Source organism: Maniola hyperantus, chromosome 20 (assembly GCF_902806685.2).
Source record: "Maniola hyperantus chromosome 20, iAphHyp1.2, whole genome shotgun sequence".
NCBI lineage: Eukaryota > Metazoa > Arthropoda > Insecta > Lepidoptera > Nymphalidae > Maniola > Maniola hyperantus.
The window spans coordinates 5,620,554-5,636,262 of record NC_048555.1 but is presented as its reverse complement, the minus strand read 5'-3'; the positions used below and the strand labels follow the sequence as shown (position 1 = coordinate 5,636,262).

The following is a 15,709-nucleotide window of genomic DNA, read 5'->3' as shown; positions in this document are numbered from 1 at the left end:
GTTGTATCGTTTGTGTAGAATTTGCAATCTGTGGAGTGTTGAACTGTGGACGAGAAAGTTCGCTGTGGCCGGCTAGAAGCCGGTTGTTTAAGGGTAAAAAGCATTGCGAATATTTAATGCGGCTATTTTTGAAATAGACAATTTTCATTGACACTATAGTAGAGAGCATGATCCATATCATGCTCTCTACTATTAGGTATGCTCTCAAATAGTCGTTATCATGCTCTCAAATTGTTGTAAGACTCAGGACAGGGAAAGATTTTTTATTTACCTACCTAAAGCTTATTTCAAACTACGGGATATAAATTAGGAGAAACCGACTTTACTCACGTATTTAGTCGAAATAGATTCTTAGATAGAGATTTTTAGCGTAAAATTGTTAGGAATTTTGGGAACGCTAATATTGACCGGACTATAAATAAATAATTTATATCTCGTAGTTTGAAATAAGCTTTAATTAGGAGTTTTAATACTTTTAATGCTTTTAGCCTTTTGTCAAGCTTTTGTTACATTGACTGCCAAAATAGGTACCATTTTTGGATGGTATCGAGCACGTGACGATGAATGATTAAATATGAAAGTAAAGGATTAGATTTGTATGGTACGTAATCATAAAACTCTAATCTGACATTGGTTTAGGGACAATAAACTACTTGTATTCAATTTAAAGTTTAGTGAAAAAAACAGGAAATAAAGAACATTATAAAAAGCTTCGTCTTCATCTCTATCAATATTTTGCTTAAAACTTTTTATGAATACTCAGATTGCAACTCTTATGTATTTAGGTATGTAACTTTTCTTATCATGAACCTGCCAATCACTCCTAATTCAATAACAAAACAACGCCTTGCCTTACACAATGATAGTACTGTTGTCTGTAAAGCGATCAATTAAAGAAGTCTGAATTGGTATCCATGACGTCACTGGTCTAGACGGCTTCGTCGGACGCATATCCGTCCATTGTATCCGGTAGTTTTGTTTGCATTTGGAATTCAATATTAAAGGTTCCATTAGGTATTTATATTGAGATCCTATACGATAAACAACTATACAGTTAAAGCGATGCAAATACGTAATGTTCTAGATAGTTGTAAGCTTTGATATAAGGATAACTTATAACTGATAATAATTATAGGCTGATGTGGTCGACTAGCTACAGCAAATATCAGTAAGAGGAATCTCTTGTCAAGAAACGCTGACTCCAGTTGATAACTGGTTTGGTGACTGATCAGAATTTCGCCTTTCCCTTTCCCTTGTAGCTTGGAAATCACTTTTAAGTTTTAAGCCATCAGTATGGTTGGTATAACTAACATGCGGTTATAAATAATCATTAACGCAACAATTAAAAAAAATCTAAAACCTGGCCTCACCTTATATAAACTGTGTCTAAAGATCGACATATGGCATTTGCTCCGCGTTAAACCTTGGAGCTTAAATTATAAATCAAATTATTAAGAAGACTCCATGCTAAAACGAAGAAGTGTCGGAACTTGGTAAGTACATATTGCTATGGAGCTGCTGCAAATGTTCATTGGTCCTGGCATACTCTAATGGCATAGAGTATGCCAGAAAAAGTGCAAGCAAGTTTAGCATAGATGCTATCATAGATGCATGCATAGATCAGCAGATATGCATGCATAGATCTATGCTAAACCTGTTTGCACTTTTTCTTGTGATTCATATAGAAAAGTCATAATATTATCTGCACAGACAAAACTAAATTTTAGTAAGATTGTAATACGTAGTGAGTAAGTTATTATTGTTAAGTTAATCAAGTTAAACCCAAACAAAGCTCTCAAGTGACAATTATGATACAGTGGTGTAACTAAGTAAATTAATTGCAATAATTGAAAGTAAGCAGAGATGACGGAGCGGAGTTAATTACACCACCATAGTTCTGTTTGATGTTCGGACAGTCGTAGTGCTCGTATCAACACCTCTCGCGTAATGTGATCCACCAATTCAAACCAGTATTCAGAGAGGCCATGGATAGTTTTGCGAAGATGCTTATAACCTCAGCTGTTCTCAGCGAAATCTGTTTTATGCGGTGGTAGATTCTTAAGTTGTCATAGACCCATAAGTTCAATTTGAATTCATAAAATATGCTGAAAGTTTGTTAGGTTCTTCAGCGTTAACCGATAACTGAGAATGAAAAATTAAACCTGTCAGCTAATCCGTATCATATAACAATACCTGGTATTTTGCCGAGATGCTTTGCTCTTCTGAATAAATCTGCTTCACTAAATAAAGACATAAATCGTGCTACATGAAATAAATGTTTTTTGAATTTAAATTTGAAATTTTTGTTTGTTTTGTTTCGGTTTGTTAGGTTCTTCTGTGTTACCTGAGAATGGCAAAGTAGCAGACCAGTTTACAAATCTGTATCGAAATTAAGATTTATTAATTTAAGGTAGAAGTGCCAGGTATTTCAAATTGACTTAATCACCTGCTGTTTTAAAATATCTACATGGTGTGAAATAGGTGCCGTAATTTTTCAACTTTTATTAAATTTTCATCTCGTAAGTTTCAAAAAACAATTTCAAACACATGCATAATTTACCTTTTATGCTTGAATAAATTTTAACTTGCTACCTATTAGGTTTTAGCAGAACAGTCTTTAAATCTGTTTCAACTTTTGACAATAAACAACCATATTAGAAACTTTCAGCTTTATTAAGCATCTCCTCATAAACTTCTATAGGCTCTTAGACTACAAGGCAATCCACCAATTCAAACCAGAGGGTAAAAGCTGACCGCATAACGTGGTTTAATATACCCACGATCAAAGGTTTCTATGGAAATCGGAAGATATGGAGAGCCTTTATTACTTCGTTATTTCCATACATATTCGCTTTAATGTCTACATTTTGAGATGTTTTGGTTAACTCATTTTGAATTAGCTTAACATGTTTACCTTCCCCTCATACCTATTACCTATGATAGCTCCCAGAAACATTAAAAAAAATCAGACGCTTCTCAAGATACTTTTTACAAAAATAATTTAATCTAAAAGTGTTAACCAATATTACCTGCATACTGAATACATAATTAAGCAGCCACTGTAGTTTTAGAAGGACATAAACATTAATTAGTATTCATGATGCTAGCCTAGGCGTGATGATACAGGGCACAAAATCGCACTTATCAAAAATTATAACGGTATTGTAACTAAAAAGTAGACCCTCATTTATAACAGATGGAAATGTAACCATAAGCTTGGCTACATTACCATATTCTATAGCGTTTAAAATCAACTCAGGTATTAGCTATGAATCAGCCAGTATATTCAGCCAGAGGTTCACGTCATATTATGGACACGTCGAAAATTCTTTATTGAATTGCTCATACGGGTCTGGTTCTTTAGTGTCTTTGGCAAGTAATTAATAGGAAAAATGCCCTCTCGGAAGTAGGAACTACAGCAATATCATTATGGTCGCGGCTTAGTTAGATAGCGGTTGCAATCTAACTAACCTAATTTGTGGGTAATGTAACTGTACTTTGTGTCCGCAGACAACTGATATAGTTATTATTCTCGGAGTACATCGCGAGGGAATTGGTTCAATTTGTGCAAATTGTATACAAAATGTGAATTTAGAGCTGCACATGTACTATTGAAGGAACGTAATAACTCTCGAAGTTCTTCAAAGGAAATGGAGGAGCACTATAACTGTTTCAAATGTGATAAAATCTAACGCATTGTGAAACTATATCGAACTATAATTGTGTGCTTTATTGTTATTGTAAAGTGCATTTATTGTTGAGACCGGTTCATGAAGTGTGGGTTGAGATAAGTATTAAGTTGAACTGGATGCTGACCGGAATTTCTCTTGGTATAGGATGAGTCATTAAAGTGGAAGATTGAGATAGGTTAGTATTGAAATAACGTACCTATTATTATTTATTAGTCACATCTCATGCATGAGAAACATTTAGATAGTTTTGGAAAAAGGTCTTCGGAAAATAATAACTACATAGCGCTAGCGAATAGCGCTTGAAATGTAATTTAAAAGGTAAACTAAATAAAGGGCTGATGAGATAATACAAACTGCAGGGAAGAACTGGTTGTATCTGGTCAAGAACAGGGAGAAGTGGAAGAGGTTAGGGGAGGTTACCTGCAAAGGGGCTCACGTTCTACAAATCGTGATCACTTACCTACTACTAACCATACTTTAGGAAAATAAGGGAAATGTACTTACAGCTAGCAAAACACATCTTTATTGTGATTGTGGTTAGTTTTGTTAGTTAATAATTGAGCTAAAGCTTAGATAAGGTTAATTGAGAAACTTGAGAATAAAAAGCTTTTTAATTTTAATTTTTTAGTAATACCTAACCCGTCCTAGCTTTTTTTGGGTGGAATTTCTGGATATACTTTTTAGTGGGAGATGGTATGCCATTCGATATGTTAATGAGATATTTTGTCACTCTACAACATTCTTGATTTCACAGTTCTTAATAAACTTGGGTGGCATAAACCTTATCAAAAATAAAAGAAAGTTCATCAAATTCAAAGAATAAATCACGAGGCTAAAACCGGAATAAATAACAAAAAATATGAACACAATTCCAAAACACGTTTTATGGACTGCACAGACTTAAACAGGTGCCGCGTCTGAAGTTCAATTTCAAACGGTTTATGGTGTAGCGTTATGGTTTCCGACACCCCCTTTTATACTTTAACTGCTAGGATTATAGAACGTTTAAGTGGGCCCATAAAATAACTGTTCACTACCTGAAGAAGAAATAAATTACTTAACAGGATAATGCTTTTATATCCCTGGAATGTTTTGTACGTGTCGCGTTTTGCCTTATGGGTATTTATTGGGTCATTCGTCAGGAACCAATACCCAAGGGTAGTGTTATGTGGTCGGGGTGCATAATACCAATGTGACGCGATGTTGTTTATGATTGGACTCTCCTGAACAATTTATTAACGTTTCGATACGGTCCACAGGGGAAGTAGCTTCTGTCAAATGACATAAATAAATTATATCCAACTTCATAATTCCTATAAGAAACTGTCTGATCCGGCTATCAGTCAGTCTGTCAGTTTAGTTTTAGATTGTGTACTGAAATTGTGTACATGAACAGCCACATTTTCTGCTTTTATGAAGATTTGCTGCATTTTTGGAGAATGCTATAGAAACAGCATTCTCCATAGATTCCGGCCCTAGTTGTTGCGTTGCATCATGCATGTATATCGTCTGTATTTGGTTTTTCGGGCTACCCGTTATATGTAAAGTGGGTCGAATCGTTCAACGTACCCCGCAACGATGACCGCTAATCGAAAAGGACAAAAGTTCAAACATCCATCGACAATGCTATGGTTAGCGCCGAATGGAATGTTATTTGGGAACAAAATAAAATCAGTTCAATTGCAAAGGAACACGGTGAAAAGTTGCCTGTTGTTTATTTTGTGGTTGAAATAGTAGATGTAGACCACAGAATTGTAAATAAAATACCTAATAGAAGTGGTTACAACAACAGTTTTTAAAACTGGGTCAGGTGTCGTTGATTACTCTTTATAATCACATACCTACCTACAATTTTAATAACTTACCTACTCTCAAAAGCAACACTGGCTAATCAATAATAATAAATAATATCAATGTAAAGATCAAACAGCTGGGTCTAGAAACTCGAGTTTTTTTTTGCACGTGAATTCTCCTTCCTATAATTACTCCTAATGCAGACCCTACTTATAAAGGACTATGAGAAATTCCACTTGAGTAAAGTACTCGGCTAGCATCAAAATCATACGAAAATCATATAATTTATTTTTAGCATCAAAAGTCATGTAAATTAATCTTTAACGCAATGTAAATACGTCTGTTTTACAATAACAGCACTGATGTTTCACGACACATCTGCGCAATGACAAGCACACGTGCCTTTACCGCTTCTCAACTTGTTCTGAATTCTTGTTAACTTTAAGTAGGTGTAGTAAGTCGGGCCACGGGTTCCGATGAGCTTATTCTGAATGGGTTCAACGAAGAGCATGACACGCACGTGCGTGCGGCGTTCACTGTCGCGGTAGAGAGGAGGGGAGGGGGCAAGGGGGACAGGATGGCGCCGCCTTGCGGGAGAGAGACAACTCATCTTTATAACGATTGCGATGCGATATATATTGGTATCCATCGCTACTCCACGTGGGAGGTATGCCAACATTTAAATAATTTCTAAACACATCCTGATCAATCCTTGATCGTGATCAGTATTCTATAAGTGTTTGAATATAACAAACAGTTAACACATTAGGTTAAGTTTATTTGTGACTTAAAACTACGTATGATTGACATACAGTCAAAAGCTGATAAAACAACATGGACGGGACCGTGGCTTCTAGGTCGCAAAAGACAGTAATTTTAATGTGATCAGTGATCACTGACCAGTGTTGTCTATAGCTGGGACCTGCATTTTGGATATTATAACCAACACCACATTATAAATGATGTTGTTTTAAACGGTCTTTCATTCACCGTATTGTCAACGTACCTACCTACAATTATGCGAAAATATGCACGTGCATTGACATACTGTCGCATATTTGAATTGATCGCTTGATCAATTTATCCAGCAGAAACAGCTATGCTGTAAACTTTGTCTAGTCCAATAGAGAGATTGCGTCAGTCTATGCCTGTGATAGTACTCTATGAATACCAAATCAAACTGCTTACTATACAATCGCACATGACTGTTACGCCTCAATTTCTTTACGAGAATTCTCGAGTACAACTTTTTCGGATAGGTACGTTATTGAAGATTGGTTGTGACTTGTATACGTTGTAACGTTTTTCGATGATATTGCTTCTCGTTCCAAACAGGAACATTATGGTTCGACTGAGGGCAAATGGCGGTTGTTCTATTCAAATTTCGCCTTGTTCCAACAATATACATGAAGTAATGTAATAAAGGTGGTCGATATTTTCGTTCAACCCTTGCTGAGGACGACGCAAATATTGGTGATCAAAATATTTGCTGAAATACTCTAGGCCAGTGAGTTGTCATATCACTAGAGCCATGTTGCGCAAAATGGGTTTAACTGACTGGTGTACAAACTAGAAATATAGTTCTGTAAAGTGCCGCTAAAACTCCTTCTCAACTGATCAATAAGTAACTTTATCCCACGGCTCCTTATTTAGTTATTTATCTAAGTACTAGATGATGTCCGCGACTTTGTCCGCGTGGATTAAGGTTTTTAAAAATCCCGTGGGAACTCTTTGATTTTCCGGGATAAAAAGTCCTTCCCCGGGATGCAAGCTATCTCTGTACCTACCAAATTTCATCAAAAACGGTTTAACGTTGATAGACACACTTTCGCATTTATAATATTAGTATGGATATGGATTAGTTCCCCGCTTACGTCCTTGTAATGGCTTAATGGGAGTGCTATTTTGATGTCTGAGATTTGCTCCTCCTGGTTTATTAAACTCAATGCTCGAGGCGTTTGCAGAGAAAAGCCTTTTTGTGAGATGACTGCGAGTGTGTCTAGCCCATTGTGATGCAGTTTTTAAATCGGGATTAAAAGGAAGCTCATAATAAGCTCGGCGCGGGGTGGTTGGGAGCTGGGACATCGTTTGTATCAACTGTTCTGTAACGTTTAGCTATTGTGCTCGATTGTGCTATATAAAAACATTGTTGAATTGCACAATTTAAAATGGTAATCCACATTATTTGCTCTCGGATACGGAAATAATAGCAAGATTACCAATAATAATGATTTTATACAATAAACTAGATAATGCCCGCGATTTCATCCGCGTGGATGTACCTATATTTTGAAAAATCCCTTAGGAACTCTTTGTTTTTTCGGGATAAAAAGTAGCCTATGACCGTCTCTGGGATACAAGCTATCTTTGGACTAAGTACCCGCAACTTCGTCCAGGTAAATTTAGGCTATTTAAAAATCCCATGTCAACTCTTTGATTTTTCGGGACAAAAGTGACCTATGTCCGTCCCTGGGATGCAAGTTATACCAAATTTCGTCAAATTTTTTAGTTTCACTAAGACGGATAGGCCATAAAAAACTAGCTGACAGACAGACAGACACACTTTCGGATTTATAATACAATATTAGTGTGGATACATAACCAATAGTCGTTATAAGCAATGTCATTGTAAACTTTAGCTTTAGGAGTAAGTATTGAACTCTGATGGTTAGATTCCGGTCCCCATTCAAAACCTTAATCACAGAGTTCTAAACATTCTGCGGACTTCACTCTTTACATACCAACATACTTAACACCGACAAAACCTTCATTTGAAAAGGCACCGATGAATAGCAAGGAGTCAATGGGTCGTAAGAAATGGGCCAGTCAGTAGTCACACAAGTGAAATGCACTTTCGAGACCAGCTTACCAAGAACTTTCTCGAGCACACCGCTTTAGCTTTAGCCAGGTGGCATATGATGAGTTCATTGTGCTTAAGAGTTGTGGTTTTATAATGTTTTCTCCATTGTTTTTCTCTATGGCAATTCGGAGTCACTTTGATAATTGCTCTATAATTTAGCGTGTAATTTCACGAATAATAGGATCTTGCCTTACCAACCTGGGAGAATTTAAATGGTAGATATATTACTATATTACTTGTACGACTTTTTTGCTAGGGTTTCCAGTACTAAGTAAGTGAAGCTATAACAAAAAGTCTAATCAGTCCTCTGTACCCGCATACCACAATAAGACATGAGAGACTAAGATCGATGAAACGGATATCAATACGGAACCATAGATCGATATTATTTTATTTTATTTTTATTTTATTTTTATTTAACAGGAAAACTTACAGCTAATATGAAAAAATGAATAGGTAAAAACAGAAGAAGATTAAAGCTAATGACAAGTTTTCACAGATAGAATACACATAAGAATAACAAAAAAACTCGACTGGGGGAGAGAAAATTCAGGGAAAAGTAATAAAATAAATAAAATAAAAAAACAAGATACGAGATCCGGCCAACGAATTATTTAACTGAAGTATGAGCGTATTGAAAATAGTAAAAGAGTAGTTGATAAGTGTTTTACACGTTACGTTAGAGTTAAATCTTTAATAGCTTTAAAAGTTATTTTAGATCGAGTGACTGCTTGCGGCTTTGCACCCATGTAAACTACGAAAAAACTTGTCTAATGTCTATAGATATTCAATTGCGTCCACTGCTGGACATAGGCCTTCCCAAAAGCACGCCACCACACACAATCCTCCACCTTCCTCATCCACCCACTTAAGGTCGTCAGTCCAGCGGGTTGGAGGTCGTCCCACACTGCGGTTGCTGATACGCGGTCTCCACTCCAGAACACGTCTGCCCCAGCGGCCATCGGTTCAGGGGCAGACATACATAGGTATTATAAAGGGAATTTGTGTGCAAAGTTTCAGCTTTCTAGGTCCAACGGGTTGGGCTGGCCGTTGACGAGTCAGTGAGTAAGGACTTTTCTTATTACATTGCAGTCATAACCATTGAAGCTGAAAAGGTCGATAATATTAAACATTATGGACGAAGAAGTCATGTACTAAGTATAATAATTTTGAAACTTTATTTGAATTTTATTCACGAAATTCCATTTTTTTAACGACTGATAATATGACCGGAGATGCTGCAATAATCGATACTATAGTAACCTGTGAAAGAATAACAGCTGATGATGCAAATTTCTACACGTAAGTAAAGCCACTGCTCTCTCTAAATTTGCAGGGGAGGTCTTTGTTACGGTGGCGATTGGTTCCATTAATAAGGCAGGTGGTCGCACAATGTAAGTTCCAACAATGCCGTGCTGAGGGTGGGGTATCGCGTGCTCTCTCTATTGAAAAGCATTTCTCTCTGAATTAATATTTATTTTCGACTTTGGTGCGAGCTATTTTAATGTGTGATTCGTTTTTATCGAGTAAGGTAAGACCAGATGGTCAAATATAGTCACGGTTGCGTTGTAAGTTTGAGAGTTATGGTTAACTAGAGAATGCCCGCGACTTCGTCCGCGTGGATTTCGGTTTATAAAAATCCCGTGCGAACGCTTTGACTTTCCGGGATAAAAAGTATATGTCCTTCCCCGGAATGCAAGCTATCTCCTGTATCAAATTTCGTCAAAGTCGGTTGAACGGTTGGGCCGGGAAAGGCTAGCAGACAGGCAGACAGACAACCAGACAGATAGACAGACACATTTTCGCATTTATAATATTAGTATAGATTGGTTTTGTGCCAAAGGTTGTCGGATATGTTAAGCGTTGAGATGGCAACCGAAGTGGGGACGTCACCCGTGCTATCCCACACCAGCCCCCCAATTGTGAAAGAATAACCATTTCATGGCTATCGCAATCGTCAATAACTTCTGCCCTTTGATTGGCTGTGAAAAAATGTAAACAGCGAAATCAACCAATCAAAGGGCAGAATTTCTTGACGATTGCGATAGCGATGAAATGGTTATTCTTACACATTCGGGGGGGCGAGGGCTGTGCAGGTATGCGGAGCGTCCTTCCATCCCTCATACCCCGATTGCCATATTGACCTGTCGTAGAACTTTCTGTCGAAATTAATAAGTGTAAACACATGTATATTCAGGTTCTTAATAAAAGTTTTTAAGAGAGCATTTGTATAAACATGTAGAATATGCGCCGATTTAAGACAACGTTGGCAATCGTTTTGATGCTTTTTCAACTTCGATTCTTTTACGACAATAGTTCAACATTCAAGAAAATGTTGGCTAGAATGGTTTATTGACAACTTTCTTTGAAAATAACATACCCTTGTACAACAAGCACGGCTCCTACGTTCAACTAGCGTGCCTTCATCTATTGTTGGATGTACTATTGATTCATATCTAAACGGGTCGATAAACGTTAACTCTTTCCTAAACGACTCTATTGAGACATGTTTATGTCTTGCCTCATCTGTACCAGCATCGGTCTGTGTGAGACAACATCTACTGGTTACATTGTACGTTTAAAGATCATAAACACAATTGATAGGAGATGATGCAAACTAAAGTTACAGTACGCAGACGAAAGTAATCTACATCGGCCTTTAGAATGACATTTCGGCTGTGTAGAGCGTTCTCACTGTCACTCATACCTATATGACGTTTTGTCGGTCTCAACGACAGGGACAACGCTCTACACTTTGCTATCTAAAGGTCGATGTACATCACTTTCGGCCGCGTACTGTACACAAATGCACAAACATACGTTTGCACGTTATGATGATGCACACATAAGTTAGAATAAGTATGGAAAAATCGGCCAAGTGCGAGTCAGACTCGCGCACCGAGGGTTCCGTACTCGCGTATTTATTTCGACATTTTGCACGATAATCAACAACTATTATGGGTAAAAATAAATAAAAATCTGTTCTAGAACTCTCAGGCATGCAGGTTTCCTTACGATGTTTTCCTTCACCGTTAAATCAAGTGATATTTTATTACGACGCACATTTAAAGGTGCCCGTGCCCGGGATCGAGCCCCTGACCTCCGATTAGGAGGCGGACGACCTAGCCACTAGGATATTACAACAAATACATTACATACATTATTTTCTAGAAATTCATTACGTATTTTTGGCTTATCAATCGGGATCATGTCACAAGACAATCAATATTACGACTGACTTTGCCTATAAAGTGGTCATAGAACGATAACAAACCAGGGTAACGATCGCGATAGTCGAAGCAGTAAAATTGAATCACAACTAGATAACCAGATCTACAATTTATTAATTATACCTACTTACTAGGTAATCAGGAGGAGGAGGCAGGGCCTTACACTAGAGCTTGTTAAACTACATGTTTGTAAAGATATTAAAAAATTTATTTATTTATTTAATGCCCGCGCATCCGCGTGGACATAGGTTTTTTAATGCCGTGAGAACTCTTTGATTTTTCGGGATAATACTTATGTGTTAATTCAGGGTATAAGCTATCTCCATTCCAAATTCCAGTCAGATCTATCAAGTAGATTTTGCGTGAAAGAGTACCTAACAAACATGTTACACACACATACACACACATAAAAACAAATTTTCAATCAACTTTCAGTTTCAAAAATCCGTCCAGTAGTTTTTGCGTGAAAGAGTAACACACACATAATATACACACAAACTTTCGCCTTTATATTTAGTGTGATATGAGATAGATTTAAGTCTCAGATCACTTTTCAGGAATACGAGCAGAAACTGAGCTGTAATTCCGTCTTCCTGAGATATTTCCGCGAACTCGGCCAATAAAATGGAAGGAAACATTATTGCAAGTGTAAGAGTTAAGTATAGTGCCCTAAAAATAACCCGCGCCGTCCCTTTCTACTCTTGAACTTGACTTCGGTTCAATAACCCGTACGCTCGATAAATTATATTTTGTTTTCAACTGTAAGTAGTTTTCATTCAATATTTTTTGTTATTGTTAGTGACCTTTTATCTTAATTTACGTTTTGATTGATCCATTATGATGGGGTAAACTTTTTTATTGTTATTCAGTTTAAGTATAGTGTACACAGTTGATGCAGCAAATTTATTCTTATTCTTATTGTCCCTTTTAATTTTTAGGGTTCCGTACCTCAAAAGGAAAAACGGGACCTTTATAGGATCATTTTGTTGTATGTCTGTCTGTCTGTCTGTCTGCCGGTCTGTCAAGAAACCTACACGGTACTTCCCGTTGACCTAGAATCATGAAATTTGGCAGGTAGGTAGGCCTTATAGCAGACATTAGGGGAAAAAATCTGAAAACCGTGAATTTGTGGTTACATCACATACACAAAATGAAATTCTGGTCATGAACTAATAATAATTAGTATGTATTGTCAATTTTCGAAGTAAGATAATGTGGGATGAAAACCTCTCAATCACGTGGGGTACCATATGAAAGGGCTTCACTTGTGCATTCTAAAACAGATTTTTATTTATTTTTATGCATCATAGTTTTTAAATTATCGTGCAAAATGTCGAAAAAATGCGACTGTGGTACGGGAACCCTCGTTGCGCGAGCCTGACTCGCACTTGGGCGGTTTTTTTTCCTTCTGTTTCGTTATGTTTTGGTGGAGCATCTGTGTTATTCATACAGTAAGTAAGTACCGTATTACCCCTATTGAAATAATAAAATACACGTTTTGATAGCGTGGTGACATAGTTGCGGAAACGCATACTATTCCGTCAGTTCCGGTTACTTACTATTACTTATCTATTTACATCAGATCTGAAATTTTTAACCCAATTACATATTCTAAATTCTAAATACTTAGTAATTGTTGCGGAAGGATCTGGGATTCCACCGCAATATTATCAAAAAAAACTTCACCATTATTGAGAATAATGAAAGAAGACATTAGCCTGATACCAACCACTTTCTGTTTTTTATTCAGATACTAGTTAGCCCTCGACTGCAATCTCGCCTGGTGGTAGTCTAAGATGGAAGCGGGCTAACCTGAAAGGCGTATGACAGTTTTTATTAAACCCATAGCCCTTTGGTTTCTACACGCCATCGTACCAGAACGCTAAATCACTTGGCGGCACGGCTTTGCTAGTAGAGTGGTAACTAGCCACGGCCGAAGCCGCCCACCAAACAACACTTGAACCAAGTTGAGGAATGGATGAAATGAAAGGAAACGATGACCCTCCTGTTACTGACCGGGATCGCATAGCAATGGGAATAATGGTGTAGAATGTAGATGACTAATTTTTGTCTGCCAAAAAATTTGCCCGTAAAAACCCCTCACGAAAATATAATGTACGCGAAGGTAGAGACGATGGTAACGTTTTAGAACCCTATCTTATAAAGCAGCGTTTGAGATAATAAACTGCCAGGTGCTTTCGATGTCACGCATAATGACTGATACGAGCTTACCGAAAGAGATTTCGGTAATAAAATTGCCATTTGTGGCATACGAAAACATTTTTATACGCTTATTAAGTTACACACGGTCAAAACACAACGTTTATGGTAAATAGGATAATAATTCATTCTGAAACGTTAATATTGCCTTTTACTAGCGGGGCCCATTCTGCGGAACCCGTTAAGGGAAACAAATGCTTCCTATGAGTTTTGTAATATGGTCTTTTACTATTACATTTTTCCTTTATCTAGGACAAGGACTAGATTCACTACTAAAAGTTGGTAATATCAACATAATCATCATCGTCATTGTCAATACGTACGTCCACACGGACATAAGTTTTTTATAGGGACATCCACATGCCATGGTCTTTCACTCTTGCGCCACCTGAATCCAGCGGCTACCTAGTGTGAGGTCTTACAACGCTGCGCTTACCGGTGTGAGGTCGCCATTGTAGCACCTTAATGGCAATATCTATCGGCTTTTCGAATTATCTGACTATTGCAACTTCAGCTTCGCAACCCGTTGAGCTATGTTGGTTCTCCTACGGGTTGCCTCATTTCTGATTTGATAGTACGAGTAAGTACTTAGTAGTAGTAGTTTAAAACTTAATATATCGACTGCTTTTGCAATATCCATGGATGATTGTAATCACTATTGTACCTTCGGCTCGTTTGACAAAAATGTGTTTACTAGAAACACCTGAATGAATTTTAATAGATTTGTTTCCAGCTAAGTTGCTACGTTGAAATGTGTAGGTGCTTCGATGCTATCGATTTTTCTAAAATAAGCAAGGCGTCTGTGGCGCTGACGAAAATAATTTGAAGTGGCTTTACTAGAGAGCGGGCTACGGGATTTTAACGGCAATCAAAATTGTTCTAGGTTAAGAATAATTAGGTAATTAAGAATAATTTAATTAAATATTTAAAAAGAAAAGTAGCAAAGGTACTTGGTATGGTAGGTTTAAAATGTAGACAAGGAATAAGGCTGGATTTAAATCCGGGATTCCCACAGGAGCGAAACTGTGTCATCATCATTATGATCCGCTATTGAGCACGGGTCTCGTCTCAAAATGAGAAGGGTCATAGTTTTCCACGCTGACTCAGTGCAGATTGGCAGACTTCACACACCTTTTAGAAAATTATGGAGAACTCTCTGGCATGCAGGTTTCCTCACGATAATTTTCTTCACCGTTAAAGCGAGTGATATTTTAATTACTTAAAACGCACATAACTCCGAAAAAAATCGAGGACGTATAGGCCTCGTTAGGAGGCCTACGTCTTAACCACTAGGCTCTCACCGCTGCTCGATCACTAGTGATTACTAATATCCGACGTTAGTTGTATCTATAGCCTCATAAATGGCAAAAGAAAGAGACATCCACATCAATGTACCATATTAATCACATTTGGCACAATAAATAAATAAATACTAATAATTTGAAAACGCCTTAACGTGCTCTCCGAGACAAAGATGTGTTTATGTGGTAGCTCTTAGTAAATTTCCAAGTGAAAATTCTAGACAGTTGGTAAGGTTATTTAGCCGATCGATACGTCCAGGTTCGGATTAGGTTCGAGTAATTGAAGCAATCGGATCCGGCACAGAAATAGAGAAACGCCGGTTCAAAGAAATGCACTGAACATTTAAATCGACGCACATATCTCTCGAAATCATTCGTATTGTTATCACACAAATGAGTGAATTGCTGCTATAATGATAGCAAAGAATACGTTTCTTGTTACTAAACAACGCACTCGCTTCAATGGGCTTAGGTTTGTAGCAAAGCATAATGCCAAATACCGGGGTTATATTGGGTCACTCACGCAAATACTTCTACTCTATAGAAGGGACTTTCAGGTTTCTTCGAACTGCCTATGTTGCTTAGTTTTTACCGACGTTGATGGATAAGCCT

General features: G+C 37.3%; 1 protein-coding gene across 2 annotated transcripts in view; it reads left to right on the top strand.

Moving 5' to 3' along the window:
- Positions 1–15,709, top strand: part of Sema1a (semaphorin 1a) — a 474,106-nt gene that overhangs the window by 38,033 nt on the left and 420,364 nt on the right. The gene's annotated exons all lie outside the window — the stretch shown is intronic.